This window comes from Lepidochelys kempii, chromosome 8, assembly GCF_965140265.1.
Source record: "Lepidochelys kempii isolate rLepKem1 chromosome 8, rLepKem1.hap2, whole genome shotgun sequence".
Classification (NCBI taxonomy): Eukaryota; Metazoa; Chordata; order Testudines; family Cheloniidae; genus Lepidochelys; species Lepidochelys kempii.
In genome coordinates, this window is record NC_133263.1 from 36,405,267 (window position 1) to 36,427,076 (window position 21,810).

Sequence of the window (21,810 nt, forward strand, 5' to 3'; positions counted from 1 at the left end):
TTCATTTGATTCTACGCTTTCTTTCACATATAATGCCACTCCCCCACCAGCACGACCTGTTCTGTCCTTCTGATATATTTTTTACCCCGGTATTAGTGAATCCCATTGATTATCCTCATTCCACCAAGTTTCTGTGATGCCTATTTTATCAATATCCTCATTTAATATGAGGCACTCTAGTTCACCCACCTTATTATTTAGACTTCTAGCATTGGTATATAAGCACTTTAAAAACGTGTCTCCTTTTAGCTGTCTGCCATTACACGATGTAATTGAATGGGACTCTTTTTTATTTGATTGTTTCTGATCAGACCCTGCCTGTATTTTATCATTTTCCATCCTCTCATCCTCACTGGGACACAGAGATTCTCTATTAACAGATCCTCCCCTAAGGGATGTCCAAACCATGTGCTCCTCCGCTCCTGTTGGCTTTCCCCCAGCCCATAGTTTAAAAACTGCTCTACAACCTTAAGTGCCAGCCGTCTGCTTCCATTTTGGTTTAGGTGGAGCCCATCCTTCCAGTATAGGCTCCCCCTTTCCCAAAAGTTTCCCCAGTTCCTAATAAATGTAAAACCCCTCCTCCCTATACTATCGTCTCATCCACGCATTGAGACCTTGCAGTTCTGTCTGTCTAACTGGTCCTGAGCGTGGAACTGGAAGCATCTCAGAGAATGGAATTGTCCTAGACTTCAATCTCTTACCTAGCAGTCTAAATTTGGCCTCTAGGATCTCTCTCTTATCCTTCCCTATGTCATTGGTACCTACATGTACCACGACCACCAGCTCTTCCCCAGCATTACATATAAATCTATCTAGATGTCTCGAGAGATCCAAAACCTTCACACCAGGCAGGCAAGTCACCATGTGGTTCTCCCAGTCATCACAAACCCAGCTATTTATGTTTCTAATGATCAAATCGCCCATTATTAATACCTGTCTCTTTCTAATAGCTGGAGTTCCCTCCCCTGGAGAGGTATCCTCAGTGTGAGAGGATACCATAACATCATCTGAAAGGAGGGTCCCAACTATGGGATTGTTTCCCATAGTTTGAAAAATATTGTCTTCAGGCTTTCTGATCTATAAGATGGGTATGAAATACTTACCTAGCTCAAAGGCTATGTTATGAAATTTACTTACAAAGCTTTGAGAGCCTCAGCTGAAGGGAGCTAAATACAGGAAATATATAGTACTAAAAGTTGCTGTTTGCCGATGGTGAAATTGAAAACCAGCAAACACTGCGTTCAAGTGGTTTATTTTATTTTATTTGTCTCTTTGCAAAAGGCTACGAAGCCCAAATTTCTAGCATTGCTTTTCACATATGATGTTAATCTGCTTGCCCACTGGAATTATTGGTGGAGTCGTTCATGAATCATCTCCATTAGTCCACATGCAGAGAGTGGGGAAGTATAATTCCACTTGCCTCGAAAAGATTTCTGCAAGCACAGGGGGGTTCAGTTATAACCGCACTTCCCAAACTTCAGGAAAATGAAACCAGTTAATGCCCCAGAGACAGGGCAAAGGGGATCGTCCTGCGGCACCAGCCCCGGAGAGAGGACAAAGAGCAGTCATTGCCAGTCCAGGTGACATGTCTGCCTCACACACTGCTGAGTAGGGAGATTGTGCGCTGGGCCTGCCATGAGGAAGGTGCTGTGTGCACCCCGTTGCATGGGGTTTGTGGCAGGGCTGTGGCTTTACCTCCATCCCTGCCGGGGAAGCTTGAGCCTCAGGGTGTTCACACGGACTGCAATGGTGTCTGAGGTTTGCACGCGGGGCAGCCCCTGGCACCCTCCCCATCCTGGAGAGCAGCAGTGCCCATTCCAAAGGCATCTTTGTCAGTTACCCGACTAACACGGTTCATCAGGAGACTGACCTACAACACAGAGGGTGAGCTCCAGCTCTGTTGCGGGAGGGGGTGAGAATTGTGCGTGGGAAGAACTTGGACAGCTAAGCCCTGGTCTACAGTAGGAGTTGAGGTCAAATTTAGCAGTATTAAATCGATTTAACCCTGCACCCGTCCACACAACAAAGCCCTTTTTTCGACTTAAAGGGCTCTTAAAATCAATTTCCTTACTTCCCCCTCGATAAGGGGATTAGCGCTGAAATCGGCCTTGCTGGGTCGAATTTGGGGTACTGTGGATGCAATTAGACGGTATTGGCTTCTGGGAGCTATCCCAGAGTGCTCCATTGTGACCACTCTGGACAGCACTCTCAACTCAGATGCACTGGTCAGATAGACAGGAAAAGGCCCACAAACTTTTGAATTTCAATTTCCTGTTTGGCCTGCGTGGCAAGCTGCAGGTGAGTCCAGAGGTCATCAGCAGAGGTGACCATGGTGGAGTCCCAGAATCGTGAAAGAGCTCCAGCATGGACCGAACGGGAGGTACGGGATCTGATCAAGTGGAGTGCCCCAAGGGTCGGTCCTCGGGCCGGTTTTGTTCAATATCTTCATAAATGATCTGGAGGATGATGTGGATTGCACCCTCAGCAAGTTTGCAGATGACACTAAACTGGGAGGAGAGGTAGATACGCTGGAGGGAAGGGATAGGATACAGAGGACCCTAGACAAATTAGGGATTGGGCCAAAAGAAATCTGATGAGGTTCAACAAGGACAAGTGCAGAGTCCTGCACTTAGGACAGAAGAATCCCATGCACTGCTACAGACTAGGGGTGGCAGCAGTTCTGCAGAAAAGGACCTAAGGGTTACGAATGCCTTGGCAGCAGTTCTGCAGAAAAGGACCTAGGGATTACAGTGGACGAGAAGCTGGATATGAGTCAACAGTGTGCCCCTGTTGCCAAGAAGGCCAATGGCATTTTGGGATGTATATGTAGGGGCATTGCCAGCAGATCGAGGGACGAGATCGTTCCCCTCTAATCGACATTGGTGAGGCCTCATCTGGAGTACTGTGTCCAGTTTTGGGCCCCACACTACAGGAAGGATTTGGAAAAATTGGAAACAGTCCAGAAGAGGGCAATAAAAATGATTAGGGGACTGGAACACGTGACTTACGAGGAGAGGCTGAGGGAACTGGGATTGTTTAGTCTGTGGAAGAGAAAAATGAGGGAGGATCTGATAGCTTCTTTCAAAGAAGATGGATCTAGACTGTTCTCAGTGGTAGCTGATGACAGAACAAGGAGTAATGGCCTCAAGTTGCAGTGGGGGAGGTTTAGGTTGGATATTAGGAAAAACTTGTTCACTAGGAGGGTGGTGAAACACTGGAATGTGTTACCTGGGGAGGTGGTGGAATCTCCTTCCTTAGAAGTTTTTAAGGTCAGGCTTGATAAAGCCCTGGCTGGGATGATTTAGTTGGGGATGGGTCCTGCTTTGAGCAGGGGGTTGGACTAGATGACCTCCTGAGGTCCCTTTCAACCCTGATATTCTATGATTCTATGATCGCTGTATGGGGAGAAGAATCCGTGCTATCAGAACTCCGTTCCAGTTTTCAAAATGCCAAAACATTTGTCAAAATCTCCCAGGGCACGAAGAACAGAGGCCATAACCGCGACCCAAAGCAGTGCTGCATGAAACTTAAGGAGCTGAGGCAAGCCTACCAAAAAACCAAAGAGGCAAACGGCCACTCCGGGACAGAGCCCCAAACATGCCGCTTCTATGATGAGCTGCATGCCATTTTAGGGGGTTCAGCTAGCACTACCCCAGCTGTGTTGTTTGACTCCTTCAATGGAGATGGAGGCAACACGGAAGCACGTTTTGGGGACAAGGAAGATGATGATGAAGAAGTTGTAGATAGCTCACAGCAAGCAAGCGGAGAAACCAGTTTTCCCAACAGCCAGGAACTGTTTCTCACCCTGGACCTGGAGCCAGTACCCCCCGAACCCACCCAAGGCTGCCTCCCGGACCCTCCAGGCACAGAAGGGACCTCTGGTGAGTGTACCTTTTAAAACAGTATACATGGTTTAAAAGCAAGCATGTTTAATGATTAATTTGCCCTGGCATTTGTGGCTGTCCTGGATGTACTCCCAAAGCCTTCGCAAAAGATTTCTGGGGACGGCAGCCTTATTCCATCCACCATGGTAGGATACTTTAGCACACCAGACCAGTAGCACCTACCTCGGGAATCATTGCAGAACAAAGCATTGCAGTGTATGTTTGCTGGCATTCAAACAACATCTGTTCTTTATCTCTCTCTGTTATCCTCAGGAGAGTGATATCATTCATGGTCACCTGGTTGAAATAGGGTGCTATTCTTAAGGGGACATTCAGAGGTGCCCATTCTTGCTGGGCTGTTTGCCTGTGGCTGAACAGAAATGTTCCCTGCTGTTAGCCACGGGGAGGGGGGAGGGACTAGCCACCTGGTGGGGGGAGGCAAAATGTGAGCTTGGAACGAAAGCACATGTGCTATGTATGTGATGTTAACAGCAAGGTTTACCGTGAAAGAGTGTACCCATTGTTCTAGAACATGTGTCTTTTTAAATACCACTGTCCCTTTTTTTCTCTCCACCAGCTGCATGTGTTTCAAGGATCACAGGATCTTCTCCTTCCCAGAGGCTAGTGAAGATTAGAAGGTGAAAAAAAACGCACTCGTGATTAAATGTTCTCTGAGCTCATGCTGTCCTCCCACACTGACAGAGCACAGACAAATGTGTGGAGGCAGACAATGTCAGAGTGCAGGAAAGCACAAAATGACCAGGAGGAGAGGTGGCAGGCTGAGGAGAGGGCTGAAGCTGAAAGGTGGCGGCAGCATAATGAGAGGAGGCAGGATTCGATGCTGAGGCTGCTGGAGGATCAAACTAGTACGCTCCAGCGTATGGTTGAGCTGCAGGAAAGGCAGCTGGAGCACAGACCGCCGCTTCATCCCTGTCTAACCAACCACCCTCCTCCCAAAGTTCCAAAGCCTCCTCACCCAGACGCCCAAGAACGCGGTGGGGGGGCCTCCGGCCACCCAGCCACTCCACCCCAGAGGATTGCCCAAGCAACAGAAGGCTGGCATTCAACAAGTTTTAAACTTTTAAAATGCTGTGTGGCCTTGTCCTTCCCTCCTCCACCACCTCTCTCGGGCTACCTTGGCAGTTATCCCCCTATTTGTGTGATGAATTAATAAAGAATGTATGGATGTGAAGCAACAATGACTTTATTGCCTCAGCAAGCGGTGATCAAAAGGGAGGAGGGGAGGGTGGTTAGCTTATAGGGAAGTAGAGTGAACCAAGGGGCGGGGGGTTTCATCAAGAAGAAACAAACAGAACTTTCACACTGTAGCCTGGCCAGTCATGAAACTGGTTTTCAAAGCTTCTCTGATGTGCACCACACCCTCCTGTGCTCTTCTAACTACCCTGGTGTCTGGCTGCACGTAACCAGTGGCCACGCGATTTGCCTCAACCTCCCACCCCGCCATAAACGTCTCCCCCTTACTCTCACAGATATTGTGGAGCGCGCAGCAAGCAGTAATAACAATGGGAATATTGGTTGCGCTGAGGTCTAACCGAGTCAGTAAACTGCGCCAGCGTGCTTTTAAACGTCCAAATGCACATTCTACCACCATTCTGCACTTGCTCAGCCTGTAGTTGAACAGCTCCTGACTACTATCCAGGCTGCCTGTGTACGGCTTCATGAGCCATGGCATTAAGGGGTAGCCTGGGTCCCCAAGGGTAACTCCTTCCTTAGAAGTTTTTAAGGTCAGGCTTGACAAAGCCTTGGCTGGGATGATTTAATTGGGGATGGATCCTGCTTTTGAGCAGGGGGTTGGACTAGATGACTTCCTGAGGTCCCTTCCAACCCTGATATTCTATGATTCTATGAACTATAGGCATTTCAACATCCCCAACGGTTATTTTCTGGTCTGGGAATAAAGTCCCTTCCTGCAGCTTTTGAAACAGACCAGAGTTCCTGACGCTCGCATCTTCATGTACCTTTCCCGGCCATCCCACGTTGATGTTGGTGAAACGTCCCTTGTGATCCACCAGTGCTTGCAGGACTATTGAAAAGTACCCCTTGCGGTTTATGTACTCGCCGGCTTGGTGCTCCGGTGCCAAAATAGGGATATGGGTTCCGTCTGTTGCCCCACCACAGTTAGGGAATCCCATTGCAGAAAAGCCATCCACTATGACCTGCATATTTCCCAGGGTCACTACCCTTGATATCAGCAGATCTTTGATTGCGTTGGCTACTTGCATCACAGCAGCCCCCACAGTAGATTTGCCCACTCCAAATTGATTCCCGACTGACCGGTAGCTGTCTGGCGTTGCAAGCTTCCACAGAGCTATTGCCACTCACTTCTCAACTGTGAGGAATGCTCTCATCTTGGTATTCATGCGCTTCAGGGCAGGGGAAAGCAAGTCACAAAGTTCCATGAAAGTGCCCTTACGCATGTGAAAGTTTCGCAGCCACTGGGAATCGTCCCAGACCTGCAACACTATGCGGTCCCACCAGTCTGTGCTTGTTTCCCAGGCCCAGAATCAGCATTCCATGGCATGAACCTGCCCCATTAGCACCATGATGCCCGCATTGCCAGGGCCCGTGCTTTGAGAGGTGTCCATGTCCTCATCATTCTCATCACCGTGCTGACGTTGCCTATTTGCCCGGTTTCGCTTTGCCAGGTTCTGGTGCTGCATATACTGCTGGATAATGCGCGTGGTGTTTAACGTGCTCCTAATTGCCACAGTGATCTGAGCAGGCTCCATGCTTGCCCTGGTATGGCGTCTGCACAGAAAAAAGGCACGGAATGATTGTCTGCCGTTGCCCTGATGGAGGGAGGGGCGACTGATGACATGGCTTACAGGGTTGGCTTACAGGGAATTAAAATCAACAAAGGGGGTGGCTTTACATCAAGGAGAAACAAAAACAACTGTCACACAGAATGGCCCCCTCAAGGATTGAACTCAAAACCCTGAGTTTAGCAGGCCAATGCTCAACCCACTAAGCTATCCCTCCCTCTGCTATTTCAGGCAGCACTTCATGAAGGGAGGGAGGGAGGAAGGAAGGAGCAAATGAATACAAAACAAATCTGGTCTATTTCTTGTTTTGATCCACTCCATCTATCTTTTAGATCTTTGGCTGGTAGCAGACAGTGCAGAAGGACTGCAAGCCATCCACATCTCCTGGCTGCTCGGCAGAAGATGGTGCAATAGGACTGCTAGCCATCCTCATCTTCTGCCTGCCCGGCAGAAGATGGTACAATCGAACTGCTAGCCATCCACATCTCCTGCCTGCTCACCATAAGATGGTACAATAGGACTGCCTGCAGAACTAAAGAGAATGACCTGGTCGAGTCACTCCTAATTTAGTCCCTGCACCCATATGTGCCCAGGCGCTCCTGACCAACCTTACCGAGGTGGCCAGGAGCACCTCGGACATGATGAGGATGGTTTTCAGGCCTATTGTACTGTCTGCTGCCACAAGGCAATGGGTTGCTGCTGCTGTGTAGCAATGCAGTACTGTGTTTGCCAGCACCCAGGAGACATACGGTGACAGTGAGCTGAGCGGGCTCCATGCTTGCCATGGTATGGTGTCTGCACAGGTAACTCAGGAAAAAAGGTGCAAAACAATTTTCTGCCATTGCTTTCAAGGGAGGAAGGGAAGGGGGGCCTGATGATATGTACCCAGAACCACCCGCGACAATGTTTTTTGGCCCCTCAGGCATTGGGATCTCGACCCAGAATTCCAATGGGCAGCGGAGACTGCGGGAACTGTGGGATAGCTACCCACAGTGCAACACTCTGGAAGTCGACGCTAGCCTCGGTAATGTGGAAGCACTCCGCCGAGTTAATGCACTTAAAGCATTTTGTGTGGGGACACACACACATAGACTATATAAAAACGATTTCTAAAAAACCAACTTCTATAAATTCGACCTAATTTCGTAGTGTAGACATACCCTTAGCAAGCTTCTAGGAAACGGGGTGGGGAGTCCCAGGCTGTACAGATCCTTCTGCAATACCTCCCCAATCTTCCCCCACTGGAAATACTGACTTATTTCCACACTGCCAGCCAGTAAAGCAAACCGCCGTGGAATGCTGACTGGGGTGTTCCTATCATCTGTGTAGACGCAGTGTAGGGGGACTGTGTGGACTGAAAGGTTGTCAGGCCTTGATCCTTGTGTCTGGCCAAGCTGTGCTGAGCACAGGACCTAACACAGGGGGTGAGGTGAGACAAAGGGCTCTTTTTTTGGTTTGGTACCCAGCTACCTAGAGTAGCCTCAAGGCTACTCTAACTTCTGCAGGCTGCCAGTGGCCCCCAAAGTGCAATATGTCAGTGGGGGATAGTCAGAGCCAGTCCAGGGTGATGTATTACTGAGCATTGATCTAGCAGCATCTAGAGGCAAACTGGATTGGGCCCCATTATGCTGGGTGCTGTACAAACATCTAGTAAATGACCACCCCTGCCCCAAAGAGATGCACTGACACTACACCATCCAGGTATTCCCTTGTACTGGGGCAGCTTTGCTAATCTGTGACTTCCACCAGAGAAGCGCACAGGGACTACAGTGGGTCAAGGGTCTGACCGTCTGAGGGTAGGCTGTATCGGGTTGTTGGAGAGAAGAATACACAGCCATTTATCATGGATTTCCCCGTAATTCACAAAGTGTTGCTTTCTGGAATGAGCCGGGTATGAACTCTAGTGTACCTGCACTTCTTCCTCTATTGCTAGATTTACTTGGTCCGCCTGCTGCACACTGAAAGTAGCAATGAATCTCTACGTATTCCCCCTTGCCGTATGGCTGAGTATCCTGGCTCACTAGGTAAGGTATTCCACAGGCACCTACCACAATGACCTCTAAACATCTCACACCAGCGAACCGGAGCACGCTGTGCTGATCTCATACCTCCATCTCCTCACACTTTCTTCCTCTCCTCTTCCTCTCATGGTGCTTTTGTCCCTCTTCCCTGAAACCTCCCGTTGTGGTGTGATCATGCCTACCCTTCCACTGAGACAGGTGAGCAGACACACTGCAAACAGCACTGTGGTGTCTCAGCACAGGTACAGTATAGTTTACTTACAGGAAAACTGGGTGTGTTAGAGGGAACCTACAGTGATCTGACCTTGACAGCACCTGCAGAGGAATCAGGCTCCTGAATAACTTCTACAGACAAAGTAGGACTCGGGTAGCAGCAATCTGAGCAAACAACAATTCTTATCTGTACTGTGACACTGCCCACTAAAAACCGGATAGGCTCCACGGAGCTTGCTCTGTCCTTGCAGAAGGTAGAGTTCCCTTATGGCAGTGTTTGGTCAGGGAAGGTCACTTTTTAAGGGATCTCACTCATCCAGATATAACACAACAATCAAAACAGGCTCCCACAAAACGACTGACCAGACCTGACCCTGCTAAGCTTAGCAGATCTCAAGACTGGTTCTCAAGGTACAGGCCAATCATACTACGCAGTAATGTTTTCCCCAGTGCCACAGAGAACATGATGGGGGAGGTATATATTTACAAAGCGCTTTGTCCTTTCTGTACCACCTGGCATTCAAGGCAATTTCATTATCCAAATAGATGAGAACTCCTAATGATTCTCAGATGCAACCAGACATGACCATCACCCCTGGGGTGCTGTGTTATAGGAACAGGTAACCTAATTGTTGTGGATAATTCTAACCAACATATTCTGGAAGACCGAGAAAACAGCAGGAAAGAGCATGTGCCGTGCCTACCTCTCAACAACAGGACAGTGGTATATCTCAGACTAGGCAAACAGATTAAGAGCTGTCAGTGCAACCCAAATATGGCTCCTAAGTACTTTAACCCATGCCTCGCTTTACGTATGTGCATTGCTGAATCGGGGCCTGTATCAGGAAGCGATCAAACAGCAAGAGTGTTTCCCCTAAATACCCAGGTTATTACACTGTGGAGTAATTCAGAAAATATACACGCAGTAGTTAACGTAGGACATGGGGAGAAGGTTCAAACAAAGACTGGATGTCACAGTGACCTGAGGAGAAAACTCTGTAGAAGGGGCAGCTGGAAAGAGAAGTTTAGACAGAGAAACTGGCAAGCTGTTGGAAGGGGATTAAGATGTTTGTATTATGGCAGCACCTAGGGCCCCAATGGTGATCACGGCCCTATTGTGCTAGGCACAGCGCATGTGCACGCACTCACTCACACAGAGCATTTCCAGTATAAACAGACAAGACAGATAAAGGAAATCCTAGAGTCCCCCATTTTACAGATGGGAACGGACAGCCTAAGCGACTTAGCCAAGGTCACACGGGGAGGATATGGCAGAACCAACAATTAATCACAGATCTGCTGAGTCCCAGTCCAATGCTTTAACCACAAGCCCATCCTTCCCATTTTGCCCCCAAAGGAGAGGGGGGATCACAGAAAAGGGAGAGCGGAGGCACTCTGCGTCATTGATGAGGAGCTGAGCTGGACACAAAAGCTAAGGGCCCAACCCTCCAGAGGCCAGTCTTCAGGCTCTTTAATTTATGACAGTATTAATGGCCCCTTACATGCCTCTAGCCTGTGACAACACATCCCTTACACTGGGCAGTAGATAGGTGGTTCTCTGCCATCCTAAGCCAGCTTTATACCAGCTGGGGACTCCCTTGGCATAGGAGCTGCCTGTGACAGCAACTTTACTCTCTACGTGAGGCAACATCACCACAGCAGGGCCTAAATGCAGGGGTGAACTCCAAACAGAGAAACACTATCACAGCCAGAGCAATTTTAAAAGAAGGGTGATACAAGGGGGCCAAACAATGAGAGGGGAGGCTGTGTGGGGCAGGGGTAGCTGTTAAGCAGAAGCCCTGTCAGTGATTTCCAAGCCGATTGGGGCTGGGCAAGTTCCCTATTTAAAATGAAAGAGAAGGAAGTTGTCAGTGTCCAGGCAGCTCTCTGGTCCTGCTGATGGGTCAGGCTTGGTTATTTAACGAGCATGCTGGGAGGAAATCCCTGTCAGCAGATCTGACCCAAGCATCCTCCTTGGGAGCATGACACCCCATGATAACTCACACCTTTCGGGAAGTGCTGGTCACAGGCAGGAGAAGCAAAGCCAGGCCGATCCCTGGGCAAAGCCCCCAGGCATCCAAAGAGACTCACCAGGAGACTGATACACCAGGAAATTAATTGAAGCCGATCAGGACTATGACACCGTGTGGGGTGAAGGGGGCACTGGAGGTTATACTTTGGATCTACCATAGGTCATTGAGACAACAGTGTGAGGTAGCAGAACGGTATCCAAGCCTGAACTGCGAGTTTCGGATTTAGAGAAAAAACAACAAGGAGTCCTTGTGGCACCTTAGAGACTAACAAATTTATTGGGGCATAAGCTTTAGTGGGCTAAAACCCACATCATCAGATGCATGCTGTGGGAAATACAGTAAAGAAGAGGTATAAATACACAGCATATGAAAAGATGGGAGTTGTCTTACCAAGTGGGGTGTCAGTGCTAACGAGCCAATTCAATTAAGGTGGAAGTGGGCTATTCTCAACAGTTCAGTGTAATCAAGGTGGCCCATTTCGAACAGTTGACAAGAAGGTGTGAGTATCAGCAGGGAGAAAATTACTTTTTGTAGTGACCCATCCACTCCCAATCTTTATTCAGGCCTAATTTGATGGTGTCCAGTTTGCAAATTAATTCCAGTTCTGCAGTTTCTCATTGGAGTCTGTTTTTGAAGTTTTTTTGTTGAAGAATTGCTACTTCTAAGTCTGTTATTGAGTGTTCACGGAGATTGAAATGTCCTCCTTGAATTGGCTCGTTAGCACTGACCCCCCACTTGGTAAGGCAATGCCCATCTTTTCATATGCTGTGTATTTATACCTCTTTACTGTATTTTCCACTCCATGTATCTGATGAAGTGGGTTTTAGCCCACTAAAGCTTATGCCCAAATAAATTTTTTAGTCTCTAAGGTGCCACAAGGACTCCTTGTTGTATTTGCTGATACAGACTAACATGGCTACCACTCTGAAACCTGTCACTATGCAAGGCACTGGATTTAGAGTAGGATCCAGGGGTTACAGAGGGGCCTGGTTCAGCGATTTAGAACAATTAAAAAACCCTTTGTTCCTTGAAATCTTCTGCTGCGTCTGGAGTTTCACATCAACACAGACTTTTTTCTGCGTCATCACTGCCTTGTTGCTGACCTGCATAGCCTCTCTTTACTCTAGTGACCCATTACAATGAAGAGCTGGTAGGCAGTGAGAGGGCCAGGGCAGACTTCAGGGTTCACTGTAACAATGACATGGGGAATTGGGGGGGGGGGCTTTCAATACTAGCTCCCTAAATTACAGATACAAAGTCTAGGCGTGTGCCTAAATGAGAGTTTGCCCACGCCAGTCATGGGGTTCCATGCCAGGTGCAGGCGCAGTGTGTGACATTTAGCCAGCTAGCGCGAAAAAACTGTCTCTGCGCATAGCTTCATCTGCATTTGAATTTGTGCTCTGATGGCTTGATTGATCGTTCTCAATGCACGTCATTTGGTCAGGGTGGTATGTGGCCCGCATGTGCCTCTGCTGAGTGATAGATGGCCTTATGTTCAGAGTATAAGGCGCCAGCATGAGAGTTTGGAAGCTATTGTTTTCTGAGGACATGTGTTTGGACAATCACTCATGGCTGCAAATACAGAGATCGGTGCTGTTTCAAATATTTGTGGGATGGTGGTTGTTGGGTTGCGTGCTCTCCGCGTGCCTAATGCTGTACAGCATGACCCTGACACAGCTGTGCACCCTCAATGCTCATTAGCACCCTCAATGCTCATTAACACCCTGGGAACGGAGAATGCTGAAGAGCTCATCAGATCAGATACCTTTACCAGAAATCATTCCCTAGTGGAAAACCTCCTTCTCGGAGGTGAGCAGGAACCTAACACATTTACTGAATGCTGCTAACTGAAGTTTGGTGACAGCCAGAAGCCATGGTTGGTGGAGCCTTCCCCAAAGTGGGGGAGCCAAGGGCCCCTGCCCCCTCCGTGGACCCGTTCCTGCCCCACCTCTTCCCCGAGGCTCCACCCCCAGCCAAGCTGGAAGCCAGAGCAGAACCAGGGAGCCAGGTCCTCTCCACCTGCCCATGGTGGGGGGGCCAGACAGCAGCCCCCGGCCAATGTCCCCACCCCTGTGGGGAGTGTCTACAGCTCCCACAGCTGCCCACATGGCTCTTACCTCGAGCTGGCTCCAGCCAGGGGCCTTGGAGCCACAACCCGGCCATGGTAAGAGCCGCCCGGGCAACTGCCCGGGCTCCCTGGCTGGGCTCCAGTTGCTGGTATGGCTGGTGCGTGGCCTTAGTGGGAAGAGGTGGGGCAGGGGCGGGGCGCGTGGCAAAAAGTGAGAGGACCATGGCCTCCTGTTCCAGCACCCCTGCTGTAGGCTCCATCTACACGAGGAGCTAGTGATGTGATTCCCAACTCAGACGAACCAGCATATCTGGGGCAGCATGGGCTGAGGCTGGGGCTAGCCACCTGCATATGTATGCAGGGAGCGTCCACAGGTACTTCCCAGGCCACCGCCTGTGCCACCACAGCCACATTGCTATTTTTAGGGCGCTAACTCGGCAGAGCTAGCGGAGGTACATCCGTGAGAACTGGGAATCATGTGCCCAGCTCCAAGTGTAGATGTATAGCCCTGAAGCTGCACCATGTTCTTTGCTAAGCATCAAGACTGTGGGTCCTGCAGTGCAGTGAAGAAGTGCTAGCCATTCATAGGAGATCAGCCCCTTTAAAGTCTGCCAGAATCTGCATCCTTCTCTCCAGGGATGGGAGAGCCATAGGAGCACTCCTCTGAAAGCCTATTGCATGGATACTGATTTTCCACCTCTGGAGAATCAGAGCGAGGAGTAGGGTCAGGAGTGCAGTGAACAGAGAGAGATGGCCAGCAGCACCAGGAACAGGAAAATCGTTTGCTCTGAGAATTTAGGCAGGGGAAAGGAGAGAATGGAAAACCCAGCTGCAGTTCATAACAATGCTGGCACTCAGGGCCTTTCACTTCTTAGCCTGCTCATGGAAAAAGAGTGACCTAGATACCTACCTGGGTCCAACCCAAGCTACTACTCCTTTGAACAGAAAGACCATGATCAGGTCTTAGTAAAATAAAACTGACTGGCTTCTACACTGGTCCAGTGAAAACAATCCAGCTATAGGCCCAAGTTGTGCCCAGACACCAAGTGACAGTGGGTGTAGGACAGTTCTGCTACTTGGAGAGCACAAAGTGCCTCAGAATATCAAAGATTGAGGAGTGGTAAATAAATCCCTGAAACAGAATGATCTGGATCATTTGATAAACTGGGCAAAAGCAAACATGAGTTAAGTCTAGGAACAAAGAATGGAGGCCATATTTAGGGGGGTGGGAGGACCTCTCTCCTGGGAAGCAGGGACTGAAAAAGATGTGGGGGTCATGATGGATAATCAGCTGAATATGAGCTTCCAGTGCAACACTGTGACCAAAAGAGCTAATGCAATCCTTGGATACACAAACAGCTATCTCCAGTAGGATTAGAGAGATTATTTTGCCTCTGTGTTTAGTTCTGGTGTGACCGCTACTGGAATCCTGTGCCGAGTTCTGGTGTCCACAGTTCAAGAAGGATGGTAAGTTGGAGCGGGTCCAGAGGAGAGCCACAAGAATGATTAAAGGATTGGAAAACATGGCTTACAGTGGTACACTCAAAGTGCTCAATCTATTTAGTTTAACAAAGAGAAGGTTAGGAGGTAACTTGACCACAGTTTATGAGTGTCAACATGCAGAACAGACATTTGATAATGGGCTCTTCTATGTAACTGACAAAGGTATAACATGATCCCATGGCTGGCGGTTAAAACTAGACAAATTCAGACTGGAAATAAGGCACACATTTTTAACAAACAATTTACCAAGGGTCGTGGTGGATTCTCCATCACAGCCAATTTTAAAATCAAAGATCTGCTCTGGTTCAAACAGGAATTAATTCTGGGTAGGTCTCTGGCCTGTTATACAGGAGGTCAGACTAGAAGACCACATGTGATCTCTTCTGGCTTTATAATCTAGGGATGTAAAGTGCAAAGGGAGGAGCATGGGCAGGTCAGGGCCATGATCAAGTATCTGTAACATCTGATGAAGTGAGCTGTAGCTCACGAAAGCTCATGCTCAAATAAATTGGTTAGTCTCTAAGGTGCCACAAGTACTCCTTTTCTTTTTGTGGATACAGCATGATTCCCAGCAACACCGTGGCCTCCTGCATCCACAGGGCAGCTCAGCTGTGCTCCATAGCACAGGAGCATAGGAGGACTCTGTTCCTGCTGAGCATACTGGGGGCTGTTTGCAGGAAAGGGATGTTGTGCCTTCGGGACCGGTTCTCCTTCCAAAACCCTCCTGTTCCTCCTTACAATAGCATCATTGTTGCTATTACCCGGTAAAGCCTGGATCCTGTGTTTGGGCTGCCATACAATGCTTTGCTTGTACTGCAGGACAGGAAAAACCAACACATTCCTGGGGGTGAATGTGACCTGTGACATGTTACCTGCTGAAGCTGGTAAAGGTCCTTCTTCTAATCTAGTGATAATGGGTGGCCTTTTGAAAAGGCCAGGCCTGTGCACACCTGGAAAGGTCCAAGAAAACCCCCCTGCCAGGAAATCTCTCCCACTCGGACAAAGTAGCTGCTCTCAGGCTGCAAAAGCACTAAGCCACCCATCAGCCCCTCTGCAAGGCTTGGCCGTGACAAGCACCATCTCATATCACCTTACCCCAAATACCGCTTCCTCACAGCCCGTGCCTTACCCTAAAGCATCCCAGAAAAGCCCAGAAAGGCCCCATCCCTCCCACACTCCAGAAAACAGAACTTGCCTCTACCCACCTAATGGAGGGAGTCGCCCTGGCAAAGGAGCGGCAAACTATTCCTTCCCTCTGACTCCTTGGATATGCTGCAACAGAGAAGCCGACTTAAAGATCAGTTCCTGAAAGGGTGCTGGGCTAGCTTGGTGTGCTGGGACATCACATGGGGTGAAATCCAGCCCTGTGCAGAAGGGTGCACAAACCTGGACACACCTGCAGTCTTCTTAGCTTAAATTGAATTTCTCCCCCTATCTTCACCAGCATGTCTCCTACCCCCACCAAACATGCATCATCCACTCCCACCCTTTTCTGTCCTCTCCCCAGCACCCTTTTCTTGGTCCATCCTGATGGGAATCAATGGGATAAGGTGCTGTATGCGCACTTCCTCACCTTTAGGGTGCCCCCTCTTGCCAGGGCACAGCATAGCAGGGTGCTTCTCATAGCCCTTCTGGAAGCCACTTTTTCAGCCAGAGTGACCTCTCCCATCCTGCTCCCTCACCACCTCTTCCCGAGCCTCCCGCACTGGGTCTTCTCTGACTCAGCCCTTCAGCCAATACCAGAACAGATCAGTCCCCTTCCAGGGTTCAGCTCAACTGTAGCTCCCTTACCCTTGTAGGTCCTAGCTCAGTGCTCCCCCTAGGAGCCTAGTCTGTTCCCTGTAGGTCTCCCCACATGAATTCCTCAGGCTCTTCCAAGGGGAACTCCACTTTGTTCCTCCCTCCAGGGTCTTCCTCCCTCTCCCGAGCACCCAGCTCTACTTAAACAGTTATCACCCTGCTTCACTGCCACAGCTGGAACCGGTCCTTCTAATTAAGCGCCATTATGGCCAGCTGGGGTCACTGATTAGTCCCTGTGTCACCAGCTCATCAGTGAGTCTGAGGGACAGCTGCTAAGTCATGGGCAAGGCTGAGGCCTGTGACAGGTGTGTTTACATGCTAATAAGATGATTTTCTCAGCTCTGGAAATAAAAACAAACAATCTTGTTTCAGAGGGGTTTTCCTTTCCAAAGCAATCTTTCCTGGCTGTTTGGTTCTGTCATTGTACTGCAAACACCTATTGCTTTGTAAGAGGCAGTATGAGCCAGTGGGTAAGATGCTTGCCTGGGAGTCAGATGATCTGACATGGTCCCTCCCATCTCTGTCACTGACCTGCTGCATAACCTGGGGTGTCTGCTTCCCTTCCCACCGTTGTCTCTCTTTGCTTGTGAGACCATAAGGTCTCTGGGGCAGGGACTGTCGTGTCTGTACAGCGCCTAGCGCAATGGCTCTATCATGGCCATTGCCACTGGCACTACTGTAATGTGAACAATAAGGATCGACTTAAGCCATCGGTCATTACTGTGCATCTTGACAACTAAATTTGTAGTTTTAAACAAAGACAGTAGTGTTCCTGGGAAATTTGGGTCTACTTCTGTCAACTGTCATTGTGTTCATTTGATCAGGCTCTTGCTGTAACATATACACGCTTATGGAATTTCATTTGTCATCAGATGGAACGTTTTCATTTGTCTAAACATGCCCAGCCTGAGTGTACAATGCCCACACAATTCCTTGTAATACTACACCTGAGTGACAATACCCAGAGCCCTGCCCCTCACCACCTCTTCCTATGGTCGATCTAGCCAGGTTATTTCCTGGTCTGAAAACATTCTCTGGGCCCCATTCTGTGCCCAGCAATTCATGTGGGCATTTGGGCAAGCGATTTATTCCAGGCTATTCCCAGAGCAACGACCACACAGCAGTTTGCAGATCTAGCCTCGTGTGCCAACAACATGAACTTGTATTCCGGCCTTTCGGCCTGATTCTGCACTCCTTTACATCACATCACTCTTAACATCAGTGGGGTTACTCCTGATTCAGATTGGTGCAAAACCATTTATACTGAACGGTTAACAAATACCTTACATATGGAAGAGTTTTAATTTAGTCAAACTGCAGAGCAAATTTTTCTTTTCCATGGACCGAATCCAGAAAAGATTATTACTAATGATTAATTATTATTATTACTATTATTTTATTATTAAGCCTTTACTTGGTTCTGATGGAGGAAAAACTCCTACTGACTTTACTGGGCATTTTGCCAGTGTAAGGACTGTATAAAAACTGAGTAATTAGGCCCTATGTTTTTAACTTGTTGCATTCAGAATGTAAAACTTTGTTTAAAAGGTAAGTTTAATAGTTTGCTGCTCCACAGCCAGTTTCATCATTATTTCAGTTACAAGCCTGCATTTAAGGATACATAACACCCCTGTAAAAATCCACTCCGTAGATCTAGTTGTATTAGTTCTGATATAGGATATACTAACCCTTGTACTCCTATATGTATTTATCCAAAGAGACACAAGTTCCAATTCTGTTCTCATTTACACTGGTGCAACCAACAGAATTACTCTGGATTTTTCAAGGGAGTAGCTCAGAGCAGAACTTGCAGTGTAATCACACTGCACGGAATTTGCAGTCTACAGAGATTGCTTCACCAGCGTGGAGCTCAGCTGGTGACATTCCATCACCTTTTCCGTTACTCATGACTTTCTCCAAAACTCTTGTTTTGGCCGGAACATCACAGACTTGGTCTCAGCCCCACAGGTCTGTTTGTAGTAAGAGGGTGAGGAAAATACATTTGCCTGGCTTACCAGAGGGGAGCTACCATGATCACGAAGGTGGTTTTCCCAGGTTGAGGCTCATCCATTGCACTGCAGATGTGCTGACCCCTGCAATTTCCCCAAATGCGGGAAACTCGGTTGCATAATTTCTGAGACTATTTTCTTATCTTTTTGTCATTTGCAATCAGTGAGACCCCGGCCATCTGTTCTACATGCCTACACAGAGCCCCATTCAAGTCAGTTAGACTCTTCGAAGGCACACTGCTCTGCCCACATGGATCTGCTTGCAGCCTGAGGTTCAGATGTTACGTAGTCATTTTTCCCCCTCCATTAACCATGGAAAGTTATTTCTTTTATGATGAAAATTTACAGGGAGGGAAAATTAAAGACATGCTGCACTCAAAAACAACTGGAGCTAGCTTTGCTGTCTGTCAATTTATAAGAAAAATATAATGCTGTAATTTCTGAATCTGTTATTCATCTCAGCTGCTACAGTCCACTGGAACATGGACTGGTATTTTATTTCCTTCTCTGCCTGTGAAAACCTATTTGTGACGTGTTCTCAGGCTTTGCAGTACTTGAACCTTACCAAGGTGGTTCCATAGACACTTCCCCACCTACCCTCAATGGAGCAGATCACCTCCTCTTTCATTCACCATCACATAATATCTCATTGGCCACTCTAGCAATTCCTTGCCTAGCGAATGGACAATTAGGAAAGCACTGAGTGTATTTTTGGCTGTCATGTAATGCAACTGAACAGCTGAGAACAAGGAGAGCCAGTACCACGTGACCAGCCAACACTCCAGTGAGACTAGGGCTTGAGAACCATTGCTTTGAATCAGTAAAAAACAAGAAGAAATATTTGGAGATGAGCATCGATATTACCCACCAGAATCCATAGCAAACAAAAATCAAACCTCTCCAAGCTTAACAACGAGAGCCGGCTCTACAGTTTTTGCCGCCCCAAGCAGTGAAAAAACCTGCCACCGCGGACAGCAAAAGGAAGAAGCTGCCGCCGATTTGCCACAGTGGGAGGAGGAACTGCCGCCCCTTTCGAACTGCCGCCCCAAGCACCTGCTTGGAACGCTGGGGCCTGGGTCCAGCCCTGCTAACAACAAAAGTACCATGTGGGCTCAAAACTGTGACAGAAGCACAAGGACGGTAGCACAACAGCAGCAGGAGAGTGCTCTAGGACCGGATGCTGCTCTTAGTTACAGTGGCATAAGCCAGCAGTAACTCCATTGAAATCAACTGTATTACACCAGTGTAAAAGCACAGTGCACAAGTTGAGAAACAGGCCCACAGAACTATAGGGATGGAGGGATGATACAGGCTCCGCGCTGATGCAGCCATTTATGGCTGCAAGCCCCAGGCCCTTTTTTTTTTTTTCTATTTTTTTCCCCCACCCCCTGAATTCCCTTTTACTTGCTCACTCTTTCTCTCATTAAACCAAAATTAGGGGAATTAAATACAAAATATTTCATGAACGCAATGTTAAAGCTGAAATATGTGCTAGCCAAAGCCAGTGTTCCTAGCCCAATGTTAACTCAGACAGGTTGCACATTCAGGGCTGAACCCTCTGCAAGGTTGATGTGAAACTGGTACGAGTGACAGGAAGAGCAGAGCTTTTTAACTCCCTGATTTGGGAATTTCTCAGCTCTGAGGCGGTGTTAATGGAAGTTTACATTGGCTGGCACTCTCTAGCTGGCACTCTCTAGCAATCTCTTACAGAGCTGATCCCCTTAGCGACAGCACCTTACACCTATCCCGTACAGAGCTGGCACCGTCTAGCAATCCTGTCTGGACCTGACACAATAGTGATCTCATATAGAGTCAGTGCTTTTAGTGGGGCTGCTGCCCCCACTCCAAGACATGAGAAGTTAAAAGCAGCCCTTGGAAAGGGCTGTTGCTGGGACCCAATTAGAAAAGGGATTAAGTAAGAGCAGTTGAGGGAGGCTGGCTGGCTAGCTGGCCCCAGGTGTGGCTAGCTCAGTCAGGGCACAACTGGCCCTGATAAAAGGGCGGTGAGCCAGAAGACAGAGAGGCTTGCTCCAGCTTTGGAGTGGAAAGGACCTAGCTCCCTAGGAGCACAGGGTACCTGAAGCAGAGGGGTGCTGGGGAGCTCCAGCCTGACAACTCCCCAGGCTGAGGCCTTGTTAAGGCCTAAGATGATACTGGGGCTGCAGAGGTGCAGCCTGGGGATAGGCTTGCCAATGATGAGTGGCCATCACAGGCTGCAGTTTGCCCCAGAGAAAGGGGGCTAGATGACAACTGGCAGTAGCCACTGAGGCAAGGTGGGCTTAGAGCGTTGGGGGTTCCACAGGGAGGGGAGACACAGAGTGTGGGGGTACTGCTGTGGGAAGAACCCCAAGATAAGAGGGAACGGGTCTGGGAGGGACACGAGAGCTTGAGGCAGGAGAGACACCAGCCAACAGGAGGCGCTCTGAGTGCTGGAATTGAGCTAATTCCAAGGTTGACCAGCAGAAGGCGCCATGGCAGTGAGTCAGTGATCTGCTACAGTACTCTATAAAGATTCCCCCCTAGAGCGCGTTGTAGATCCCATCCCTGGCGCTCCATGGTGACCCTGCGTGCTTTCAAACTGCCTGATTTGCGTCAGTCACAGCTGCAGCAGCTGTGTGTGTTTATCTACCCGGAGTGGCACCGTGGGCGGCACTGTGACCTTTCGCAGGAAACCGTACACGAAACAAAATTCCCTCTTTCAAAACTTCGTCATGTCTCAACTAGCAACCAATTTTTACAAAACAAGAAGGGAGCTGTCAACCAAGACCTGACAGTGACCGAGTGCACAAATCACGCTACCTCTCTGAACCTCAGAGACAAAAGCAGCCAGTTGGCAGGGGATCGCTTAGCCAGCTAACTCTCAAACAATCTAGTCCATTGCCATCTCCCATCAGGTCACCTAGACTAGAGTAAAACTCTCTGCTTGGGAAGGGGCGGGGCAGCAGGACAGGGCCTGGGGAGGGCTGTGAAATCAAAGACGCGTTCCCTTCCCTAAAAAATGCAAGCAGGAGCTTGTGCCTAGCAGCACAGGTTCCATCCGGTTTGCCATCTCCCTCAGGAAAGTGTGTGTGTCCCTCTGCTGCTGCCTGTGCACTTTGCCATGGCCAGGGTGCAATTTTCAGCCCATCTTGTTGTGGGATTGGGCCTTTTGTGTCAGGGAATGCTGCCCTTCCGAAGATAACCTCTATGGAGATTTGCCTTTTTATTTTTCCCAGTGGCCAGGGCAATGTAAATAAGAGTCAGGAAGCTGCCTCTTCACTCTGCTTGATCATCATTCACAAAGTAAACACTGAATGATCCTTCTTGCCATAAACAGCCAAGCCGAAGGCTTGTTACTACCAGAAGAAGCACTGTTACGGGATGCTAGAAGAGAGAAAACACTTAGCATGGGGGAGTTAAGGCAAAGGAGGAGCCAGAGCTGCTATCAGAGCGGAGGGGGGGAGAACATCTCCCCAGAGCTGTAAACTTGACCTCTTTGACAAATGTCTGCACCGAT

At 48.7% G+C, this 21,810-nt stretch overlaps 1 protein-coding gene and 1 pseudogene across 2 annotated transcripts in view; one reads left to right on the plus strand and one right to left on the minus strand.

Annotated features, from left to right (window-relative positions):
• The window catches only part of NRG2 (neuregulin 2), a 317,255-nt gene that overhangs the window by 200,751 nt on the left and 94,694 nt on the right, over window positions 1-21,810 (minus strand). The window lies entirely within an intron of this gene.
• Window positions 18,313-18,446, plus strand: LOC140916659 (U1 spliceosomal RNA; annotated as a pseudogene).